Source organism: Mercenaria mercenaria, chromosome 12 (assembly GCF_021730395.1).
Source record: "Mercenaria mercenaria strain notata chromosome 12, MADL_Memer_1, whole genome shotgun sequence".
In the NCBI taxonomy this organism is placed as follows: Eukaryota; Metazoa; Mollusca; class Bivalvia; order Venerida; family Veneridae; genus Mercenaria; species Mercenaria mercenaria.
Genome location: NC_069372.1, coordinates 75,474,704 through 75,485,208, shown reverse-complemented (window position 1 = coordinate 75,485,208; position 10,505 = coordinate 75,474,704). Strand labels below are relative to the sequence as shown.

At 35.9% G+C, this 10,505-nt stretch overlaps 1 long non-coding RNA gene across 1 annotated transcript; it reads left to right on the top strand.

Annotated features, from left to right (window-relative positions):
• Nucleotides 1-3,779: 3,779 nt before the first annotated feature.
• Nucleotides 3,780-9,980, top strand: LOC123535458 (uncharacterized). The gene is made up of 3 exons (XR_006683222.2): nucleotides 3,780-3,836; nucleotides 7,317-7,462; nucleotides 9,716-9,980. It is a non-coding gene; the product is annotated as an uncharacterized LOC123535458 (long non-coding RNA).
• Nucleotides 9,981-10,505: the final 525 nt, after the last annotated feature.

Sequence of the window (10,505 nt, the reverse complement as noted above, 5' to 3'; positions counted from 1 at the left end):
GCTTAACATGGCAAAAAATTTCAGGGTGCCAAATTCATTCTTTACTAGTACAAACACAAAGAGATCTGACCAGAAGGACAGAGTGAGACAGAACCTAGAGAGAGAAATCCTTTTAGATACAGGTCTGTCCGTGTGTAAAAAGCACCGATACACGCGAAGCCGTCTTTCCTGGAAGAACCAGTACTGGCCTCTTAGTTAGGTAGGAGACACTCAAGAGCAACTCAGAAATTTCCAGTGCCTATACCGTGATTCGAACCCCGGACCACTGGATTGACAGGCAAGCGTGTTACCACTTTACCATCTCGGGTAATAATGACTGAACAGACGGACAGACGAGATATAAAGAAGATACAGACGGGACTGAACAGATTGTATACATAATGAAGAATACATTTACTAAGTCATATCTAACATAGGGAGATAGGGTAATGTGTAGGCACACGCATCATACTGTAATTCACGTATTAGATAATAGTATGTGGACAGAACGGTAATTCACACGATGATTTTAAAGGTGATTTTTTCTACACAGCTGAGGTGTGTCGAATGCACACCCATAACAATAGCCGCTAATCCTTCTATTGTATAGGGAACGAGTGCTGCAGGGAATATTATCAAAGTTCTTTGGGTTACCTTTAAAAAGAACTACATGTATATTCTTTTCAATCACATAATAAAATTACAATAAAATCTAATAATGCGGTCATATTTTTTTTTAACACATCGGTCTTTTCGAAAAACATTAAAGACAATTTATGAGGAAACAGTGGTGTAAATATTTCATTCTTACAAAAGTACGGTAACTCGCTAGTTTGGTGTAAGATTCTTACGTATGCATGGTTTGTTATATATCACAGTTTCCAAATAATGAAATTCAATTTATTGAAAGTTCACGCAGTGAAACTTCGAAATGTTACTGACCACATGGGCCATGATTTCTTAAATCATGTACAATTTTGACATTGTACTTTCAATAATTTAAACTCATTTACAAATCACCAAACATGAGTACTTCACAAATCAAGATCACGGTGCGTCTCTGTGTCAAGGCAAGGTGACTATTGAATTTTGTCAATCTTTGATTTTTTTTCCAGACAAAGTAAACGTTTACAACTTTTTCTTTACCTTTTTGTAGGAAACAAGAAATATGAAGTGAAATGAAACATGTGAGTTTGGTCATTGAATTATATATGACGGAAAATATATGTCATGTAGGTTGTTAATATTTTAAACATCGCGAAATGGATAAAGCAATAGCTGTACATCTGCCTGTCGAATGTCGCTCACTTGTCGTTGGATCAAAATTCCGGTAAGATGTTGATTTTTTTATGTGAGGAAGCTGTCTAGCTGGTTTACGGAAGCTTATAAATCTCATAACATATAGGCCTATATTTGTGTCGCATTGACTTGCAAAAACCAAACAAATCCCCTGGGAAAATGTAAAACAATCAAGCAAAAACAATGCGAATGCCTGTGGTCCATATTCATTACACTTTCCGAGCCGAAGATTCTCAAGACCGTGGGTAGTCTGGCGAATAATCCTGGCCAGTACGCCATTTGGATATAATTCAGGACTGGTGGTGATGGCCGCTAAACATTCTGCCATGGCACTTGTACCGAAATGGAAAAATCTTCTGAAACAACTTCATGAGTGCTACAATGTGTATACATATTATATATTCGAAACTGGTAAATATGTATTTTTCTATTCAAATAATTCGTTTGCACAGCTTTAATGCAGATTCACATCTATCATGCAAAGTGCCTTTATTTGATTCAAACTGCTTTTGTCAACCATTGGCAACACACATCGTGTCAGCATATCATCGATATGGCACGGGAGTGTACCAAAGGTGGATCCAGGATTGGGGTTTAGTGGGTGGCGTCTCTAGAGGCGTTGGGGTATACACCCCCCCCCCCCCCCACACACACACACGGAAAAATGTTGGCAAGTATACCTCAGCTGGTGCAATCTGACTTATATTTGACAAATTTGAGCATGAATATTACTATCGAAATAAAGTTTTTTCAGCAAAGCGAACAAACAAATTTAAGTATCAAAAGTGTATAACCGCCAACTTTAAAGGAGGGGGACAGCGCCCGACCCCTGGACCAAGTCAAGTTAACTAATATTTATTTATAAAAACCGGGATAATAACAATGGTACACAATACACAGAAAAAAACACAAGCTCTGAAGAGCTTTTGAAACCGACTCGCAAATGAATAAAATAGTCAGTATTGCAACAACATATTACATACTAGTAGAATCCAGTAGAATGGAAGACAATTAAACTGAATAGAGTTTAGATAATAGGTAGGAATATGTATTGATAGTTACTATAATAATGCCAACATACATATGCACTAAAATATATTACAATATCACAATTATCTATCTAATGAAAGGACTGGGTTCTAAAAGCGTAAGAACTAAGCAACATAGAAAACACTGAACTAAAAGCTGTGTGAAAGCTGCAGATCTTGACCTAGGTCTAAAACCTGTCATAAAAAGAAAAAAGATAACTTATCGGATCTCAGAGACAAACGGAGCGTGCGACCATTAAAAAGTGTAAAAGAACGATTGTCTCTTCAAATCAGATTTGGGAGGAACTGATCAGCAGCTTCCTCACAACACAAACAAAGGAACAGGCATAAATATAAGAATCTGCACTCGGAATACAGGAGTAACAATTATCAAGCATAAAAACATTGAACCATGATTCTATTCACCAGCGAAGGTGCAGGTTCCCCGCCAGGCGCATGTAGAGCAGTGACACGATGATCCACTCCAACTTCCAATTAGGGATCTGAACTGGCTGTACGATGAGCAACGTCTGAGTGAGTCCGGCAGTGAGTTCCACATCTTTGCTGTCGAGTAGCGGAAAGAGTTTCTGCCATACCTTTCAATTCTAGTTTGAGGAAGCTTAAGAGACCTTACGAGAAGGCTATCCAGAACGCTGCAGTAAGCTAGAAGAGCTTTCCGGATCAGCATAGGTAAATCGTAATATGCTCTTTCCTGCATTTTTTAAAATTTTCTTTGTATTGGTCTCTCCTGTAAAATGCCATGTTAGAGGACAGTAGTTCAGGTTTGACATAACGAAGGAGTAATACATTGTCAATTCTCCATTCACCTAATTTGCAAACTTCTATCGCTGGTATGTGTAAAGAAATAATTGTTTTGCACAAAATAAGTACATGTATAATTATGCAAGTTGCGGCGAGCGAAGCGAGCTGGAAAAAATACAGAAGTAAATGGAATGAAGTTTGCAAACTGAATATGCCGACGCTACATCAACATTGCGCTGAAGTTAATTATTCTTCAAAATTAGTGAAAATAAGCCGTATGTATGTATGTGGGTTCATCAAATTTTCATTTTTTTGAAAATGCAGCTTTATATAAATGCGTGTATGACACTGTTAGAGCTGCTAATAATTATATAGAAAATAGAAGGGAAATTTCAAAACAATGATGAAATAATGGCATGATAAATCATGGTCTGGGTCAATCGAAATTAGACCTAAAGACAATAGAGTCTGTTTATTTTATAATCTATTTTATAATTAGCATTCGATGAATCAATCTTTGAACATGGATAAAATTTTTGCACCATTCCTAAGGATTCTGTTCTTTTTAGTATTTTTATTATTACACAAAATGTGTAGATGCTACATGCTTTTCTTATTTCAATATAGAAAAATCTGATCCGTTTGATAGCTATTTGTCTCGGAATGGATTTTTGATAGCGCACAGTTACTGCCCTTTAATCAAATGCGCCATTTGCATTGGAGGTGTCGTGCTAATTTAGTGTCAGAATATACAGATGATTTGTCCCAGTAAGTGGTGCTTTGCAACTACCATGCAAAATGCCTGATATCACTTGACTGATATTTTATTTCAGGTCATTTGATATCGGTTCTCTCACCTCTTCCAGCCCTCCTGATAACATTGATATTAGTCCTAAATATAAGACCTGACATAACTCGTATCACTTTATAAGTTCATTTTAATTGATATTTTACATTTTTTATTTTCCATGTTATGTCGAAAAAGGCTTTGATAGTAAAAATGTAAAATGTCTGAATATTGACTGTTGAACCTCAAATGACAACTTTTTCACTCTAATTATTTGAACTAACATTGATATCAAAAGACAGTAGCCTGTTATCAGGTTGTTCTCTATTGAACAGTAAGGAGGCACAGATTCTACTAGACTCTTACCACACGTTGCTAAGGGTTGTAGTTAAAGGGTTAACCTAACAGCAAGGCTGTTGGAAGTGGCTGCAAGGGGTTTGACATCAACGGCAGATAGAGATAGTGGCCTAGATAATTTACTATTAGTTTAATCTACAAATAATTAGATGCAATTGGGAAGGGCTGCTTATAATGTAGTACCAATCCTCGACTCTAGTTACCTCCCTTGACGGTCCGTCCACAGAGTCACAAGCAGCCACTAATAAAAATCGGCGTAATTTAGGTACTTCAGTCTTTCAGACATGCATAAAAGGAGCGGAAAAACGTGCAGCCTGATACAGGACTCGAACCTGCGACCTTCTGCTTGCAAGTCAGATGCTCTACCAACTGTGCTAATCGGATAATCGATATCATAGACTAATTATATACATTATATACACACTGCTACATTCCTCTCTCCATTTTTTCAAAGACAAACTCAGATTCTTTTGACTAACCCAGCCATTGCTTCACCCGAGCTCTAGGATTCCAAGGCTAGTCACCACACTCACGGCACCAATGTCATAGGAGCGGAAAAATGTGCAGCCCGATACAGGACTCAAACCTGCGACCTTCTGCTTGCAAGTCTGATGCTCTACCAACTGAGCTAATCGGACAATCGATATCATAGACTAATTATATACAGTCGAAACTCGATATCTCGAATTTCAAGGGACCGTGCCTTTTATTTCGAGATTACCGAAATTCGAGTTATGAGAAGGGACGTATGGACGAAATGATGAAAAAAGTTGGTTTAGTTACGAGAAGTTTTAATAAAAAATAAAGGCTGTTTCCGTGATGCTGTGTATACGCTTTAGGCACTATACACGTACACGATTCCGTACAGTTTGTGTTTACTAAAGTTTTCACTTTTTTGAAGAATGAAAATGAGACTAACCTCAAATGTTTTTGAGCAAAGTTTCGTTTTGTACCATGTTTCACTCCCGGAGGATTGACAGCATTTCGATCTGACATTTTGAATGAATGATACATTCCCCCAAGAAGTTATTTTTAATACATTCACATCGCGATTACCTCTAATTAATCCTTATCAAAGATCCTAGCTGTTCAAACTAATTAATTCATTAGTTTAAATGAAAAGCAATTTTCATAACGTCTCAAAAACAAATGACCGCTGATTAAGAAATCTAATGTTTACATCTAACAATTATAATAATGGCACGTGCAAACAAGTATGACATCATTTCACTTTGATTATTGCCGCACCTTTGATATGTCGGCATCGCGGCTCTCTGGTTAGGCAATAACATGGACATGTGTTAAAAATCAACCACATTCACAAGATGTGTGAAATTTTATCGCATATTTTCCTCAATTCGACTTACCGAGTTTACAATGCACTTGAATTTTACTGACGGGACTGAAAATCCCTTTCGACACATCCGGAGACTCGGTAAGTCAAATTTTGACGTAACAGGAGTTGAATTACATATATAAGGAAGGAAATTTGACGGGACTTGAAAATTTCTTCCACTTAAACGGAATTTCGAGGTGAGTTTGAGATACCGAGTTTCGACTGTACATTATATACACACTGCTACACATGATTGCAAGCATAATGATAATTTAATGGCAAAAAGAAAAATATTTTTAAATAGCAAATTTATTCTTGTGCTTGTTTTGTGAAATACATGATATGTCTGAGTTCCTGAAGAAAGTCACCCACTGACCTACATTATTGATTTGTTTTTGCCATTGGTGACGTTACAGCTTTATTAAGTCACTAATGGCGCATTTCATTCATAGTCAGGTACCGGTACCCGATGAGCACAACGTCTCAGGCTAATTCTAAATGTATTAGTGCAGTATTATTTGTACATTTACTACGATCTAAAGTTTGATTATAAAATTTGATGACAAAGCAAATATTGGGAGAGAAGTATTCACATATATTCTCATGTGCTTGTTCCTTCACATAAACTTTGGTGAACAAATCGAGTACGACTTCACACTGTGCTAAATGCTGTACGTTCATGCATATATTTGATAGCTGTTTTTCTGTAGTTTTTTTATGCAAAACATGTCAAATAACGTTTGTCTTCACAAGATAAATGAATTCCAGCCCCAATAAGAGCCCAAAAAACATTAAATTGCCTCCTCAAGGAAGAGTGATGGATACATTCTCAAATAATTTGCAACCCTTCACTGTACATCAGACTATACTGCAACTAAAAGTATCATTTAAATGTGTTACATTAAATTATGTGTTGATAATGCAGTGCTCATGGAAATATGGGCATTTTTGAAAAACAAATAGAACGCATATATTGTAGAAGTAAACACTGCTTTTTAATCAGACCATTGAACTTTTATGTGCAGGTGTACAGCTATTGCTTTATCCATTTCACAAGTTTGTGAATTTTTTAAAATGCAAATATATTCACTAATTAAGGAGAGATCCCTTCACATATTATCAGCTACATTTGAGAAAAATTTAAAAGTGTAATTTTTATGATTCTGTAGAAGTTTCTATTACAATCTAGAGTTATATCTCCTTATGTTGTAAGTTCTCAGATCATATGTCAAGTTGAAAAAGTGCTTTTCAGATTTTGAGAAATTTCTGGGGGAGGCGGGTACACCCACCTTCAGGAGCGAGTACCCATTCCCCAACCACCTCCACTTACCCTTTTGAAGTTCGTATTCTAACTTCCCCCAAGGTAAATTTTTATAATTGTGAAACGATGATTATAAGCTCTGCAGAGCTTTTGAGTGACCCTATTTTAAGAATGGTCAGTTAGAACCAATTATACCTTACCCCCAGCAATTTGCTGGTACCCATTTACAGCTGAGTCCACTGGGTCAATTGTGATAAAGTGCCTTGCCCAAAGACACATTGCAGTGGGAGTAGCCAGAAATTGAGCCGGGGTCTTCACCTCTGTAGGAAAGCATTCAAGCCCTCTTAACCAATGCGTCCACACTGCAGAAAGTCCTGGCTATACTTATGATTTAGATTTTGGTTACTTTGGGAAGATTTATATCTTTAAATTGTTCAATAAATTCTTATGTGTACATCTAGCATTTCTATGTATTTTCAAACATTTTGAAAAATGTCTCTTTTGTAGTATGAAGTAACAACAAAAGCAGACTGTTCACTGTCAGAACTAACTACAAACTTCAGTAATCAGCAGTGCAAGCCAATGGTCATGATGTTTGAGGAAAACATAGCGGATGTCTGGATTTCACAGCAGTCATGGAACATTTTTAATAAGTAAACAGATCATTCATATTTCAAATTATTTTCCATTTATCTAACTGCACTTAGAGAAGAGCTTAATACATACAATTAGCTTTTAAAAAAGTCAAAATTGTAGCTTAAAACAAATTTCACAATTGAAGTAAGGTACCAGTTTTCTTACTAAAATTTTTACATAACGTTATAATTTCTGAATCAAATCACAGTTTTATAGTTAAACCCCTACCAAACTTTGTTTGGGGTAGACTGTGTAGGAATTACTTTGTCCCATCCAGTCCTGCCCTGTCCTGTCCCATACAGGGAACTGATACAGATATCATGATATGTTTACAGAAGAATAAAAGACAAGTTCACATGCTAGGTCCCATAATTCTGACTTGTTTCTTTACAAAGTAGTCTCCCCTTTACTTGTGGAAAATTTCCCAAAATTGACATTTCTTTCAATACTTCTGAAATTTATCCATGCACCCGTATTTGAATAACATTTCGCACAAACATTGGAGATCCTAAGGCTAAGGTAAAGTTACACTCGAGATTCCATAACTTTCTACTTAAAAATCTTCTCTGAAACTATGCGATGGAAGTTGATGAAACTTGGCCTGTTCCTTTGATGGTCCTGTACCAAATATGATCAAAGAATTCCAATTTCATGCAGAACTCTGATTGCCAATCAAAAGACAAAAATCCACAAGACCCAGAGATGTAGCATTGCACTGTTCATTTGTTTTACATAGACCTATATAAGGAAAAACTTTAAAAAATATTCTTGTCTAAAACCCCAAGGCCTAAAGCTTAGATATTTAGGCTTTTTAGCATGTGGCATTTTGTAGTGGTCCCCCTCCAAGTTTGTTCAGATCTTCCCCCTGGGATCAAAATTAGCCCGAAACAATGCTTTAACATAGTAGTGCATCACCTGCTTTCAGCAACTGCTCAAATACCAGGAAGGTCTAATACGGGGAGTAGAAACTCCGTATAAATCAGTACATTTATCTGTACTATGCTGTCGTCCATACCTGTAAATATCGACCAGTCGTTAGCGATCGATATTTTGTTTTCGCCACTATCGGTTAGCGCGTAATTAGCATATTACCTCAAATTAATCATGGAGCTATAACACTTATTGTTCAAAGGGTTTACCAGTCACATGTTAAGTGGCGATAATTAGATGATCAGAGATTGATCTAAAGGGATTCTGAAGCAAAAACAGCATGCGACTGCATGTGGTGATATGCTTAATTATTATGAATTAACTCGAGCTCACTTCCCTGAAGAAATATTTTACCACGTAACTTCAAACCTTTATCAAAGGGCCGATTTTTGTTGGATTTGAATAAAAAAAAAATGGAAAATAACAGAAAGCTGACACTTTTCTTAATCTTGTAGAGCCATAATTATAATTATTGTTTATAATGTCAGATTTCTACATACAGAAACAAACATTCTTCTTGAACGTAGGGAATGTTTCAAACGAAATTGTTGTTTAAACTCCAAAAAATTAGTTTAATAAATTTAATCTTAAAACTGATGTGTGAAAAATACAATATATTTAAATTAAAACAACAATATTTTTTTTTAAAAAAGGCCGACAACGAAGTTACATTTAGTATTCCGAACTTTTAGATAAAACTGCAGAAAATCATCTAGGTTTAACACGCATTTAAATAGTGAAGAACAGAGCAATATCATAAACAAATATTTTCAGGCAACAGTTTACAGTTTTGACTTGCTGTTTTCATTAAAATATGTCCTAATTTTTTTATTCTAAATACTCTGAATCAACAAGGCAAATATCATGTAAAAAACGACATCTTTCTCTCTGGGTAAGACAAGTCTAGATTAAGCCATTTTCACAGGGCGAAAAGTAACATTAATGTAGATATTTTCCATTTAAAAACAGATGCAGGCAATAATTTCATGGCAGAACTTTTGTTTTCAACAAAAAATTCAACAAATGCTTTCCCAGATTGTCACTGAAAGGACGAGTTAAACTGTAAGGCGTAAGTGTTTGAGTAATAGCAGAATAACCTACGGCATACGCTTCGATTGGACGACAGCATCAGATAAGATAAATGCCTGTTTCCAGTCCCCGTATCAGTTGTTCCAGTCAAATACACATTATCTACTGTGACATATTTACTGAGCTATAAAGATTATAAATTTGCATGAAAATTATGGTTATTGCCTGATTACTTTGTATTTATTAGTTAGTAATTATATACCTCATAAGATAATACAATATTATATGGAAATATTTCTTTTCTTTGGTAGATCATGCTGCAGTGACAAACTAAAAAGTTGAGATTGTTGTTTGCATATTTATGTGGCATGACCATGGCTTCAAAGGGAGTGTTATGGAGAAAGGATACGTATGGAAAATACAGAGATGAGGATGTGGTATTTACTTGTTGATAAAATTGCTGAAATTTGAGATAAGGAATCAACATCATTTAGTTGTTTTACTTTGTACACTGTCACCATCACGATTTATCTAAATACAAGATGAGCCATGCTATGAGAAAACCAACATAGTGCATTTGCGACCAGCATGGATCAAGACCAGGCTGCACATCCATGCAGTCAGGTAAGGATCCATGCTGTTCGCTTCAAAACCTATTGCAATTAGAGAAACCGTACGTGAACAGCATGGGTCCTGACGAGACAGCACAGATGCGCAGACTGGTCTGGATCCATGCTGGTCGCAAATGCACTATGTTGGTTTTCTCATGGCACAGCTCAGATATATTTTAGTTAGTCATTTTCCAGTAAAAGGTTTAAAACTAATGATTAAATTTCATAGAATGAGTGAAGGGAGGTAACTCAGTTTAAATTTTTCTTATAAATTTCATTATGGTATTTGTGTACCTGTTTTGATTATTTTGAAAAATGTGTCTTTTTTTGTAGTGAAGCTGTAGGGAATGCAAGTAGGAATCTATATAACAAGAATTCCAGAAGAAAAGGGGCTGTAGGTCTGTGAAGGATATTGTTCTGAGATGTAGTGTGTCCATCAACAGATTTAATAGATGATTTAAGAGAATAAAAATTTTAAAAAAAGATACTG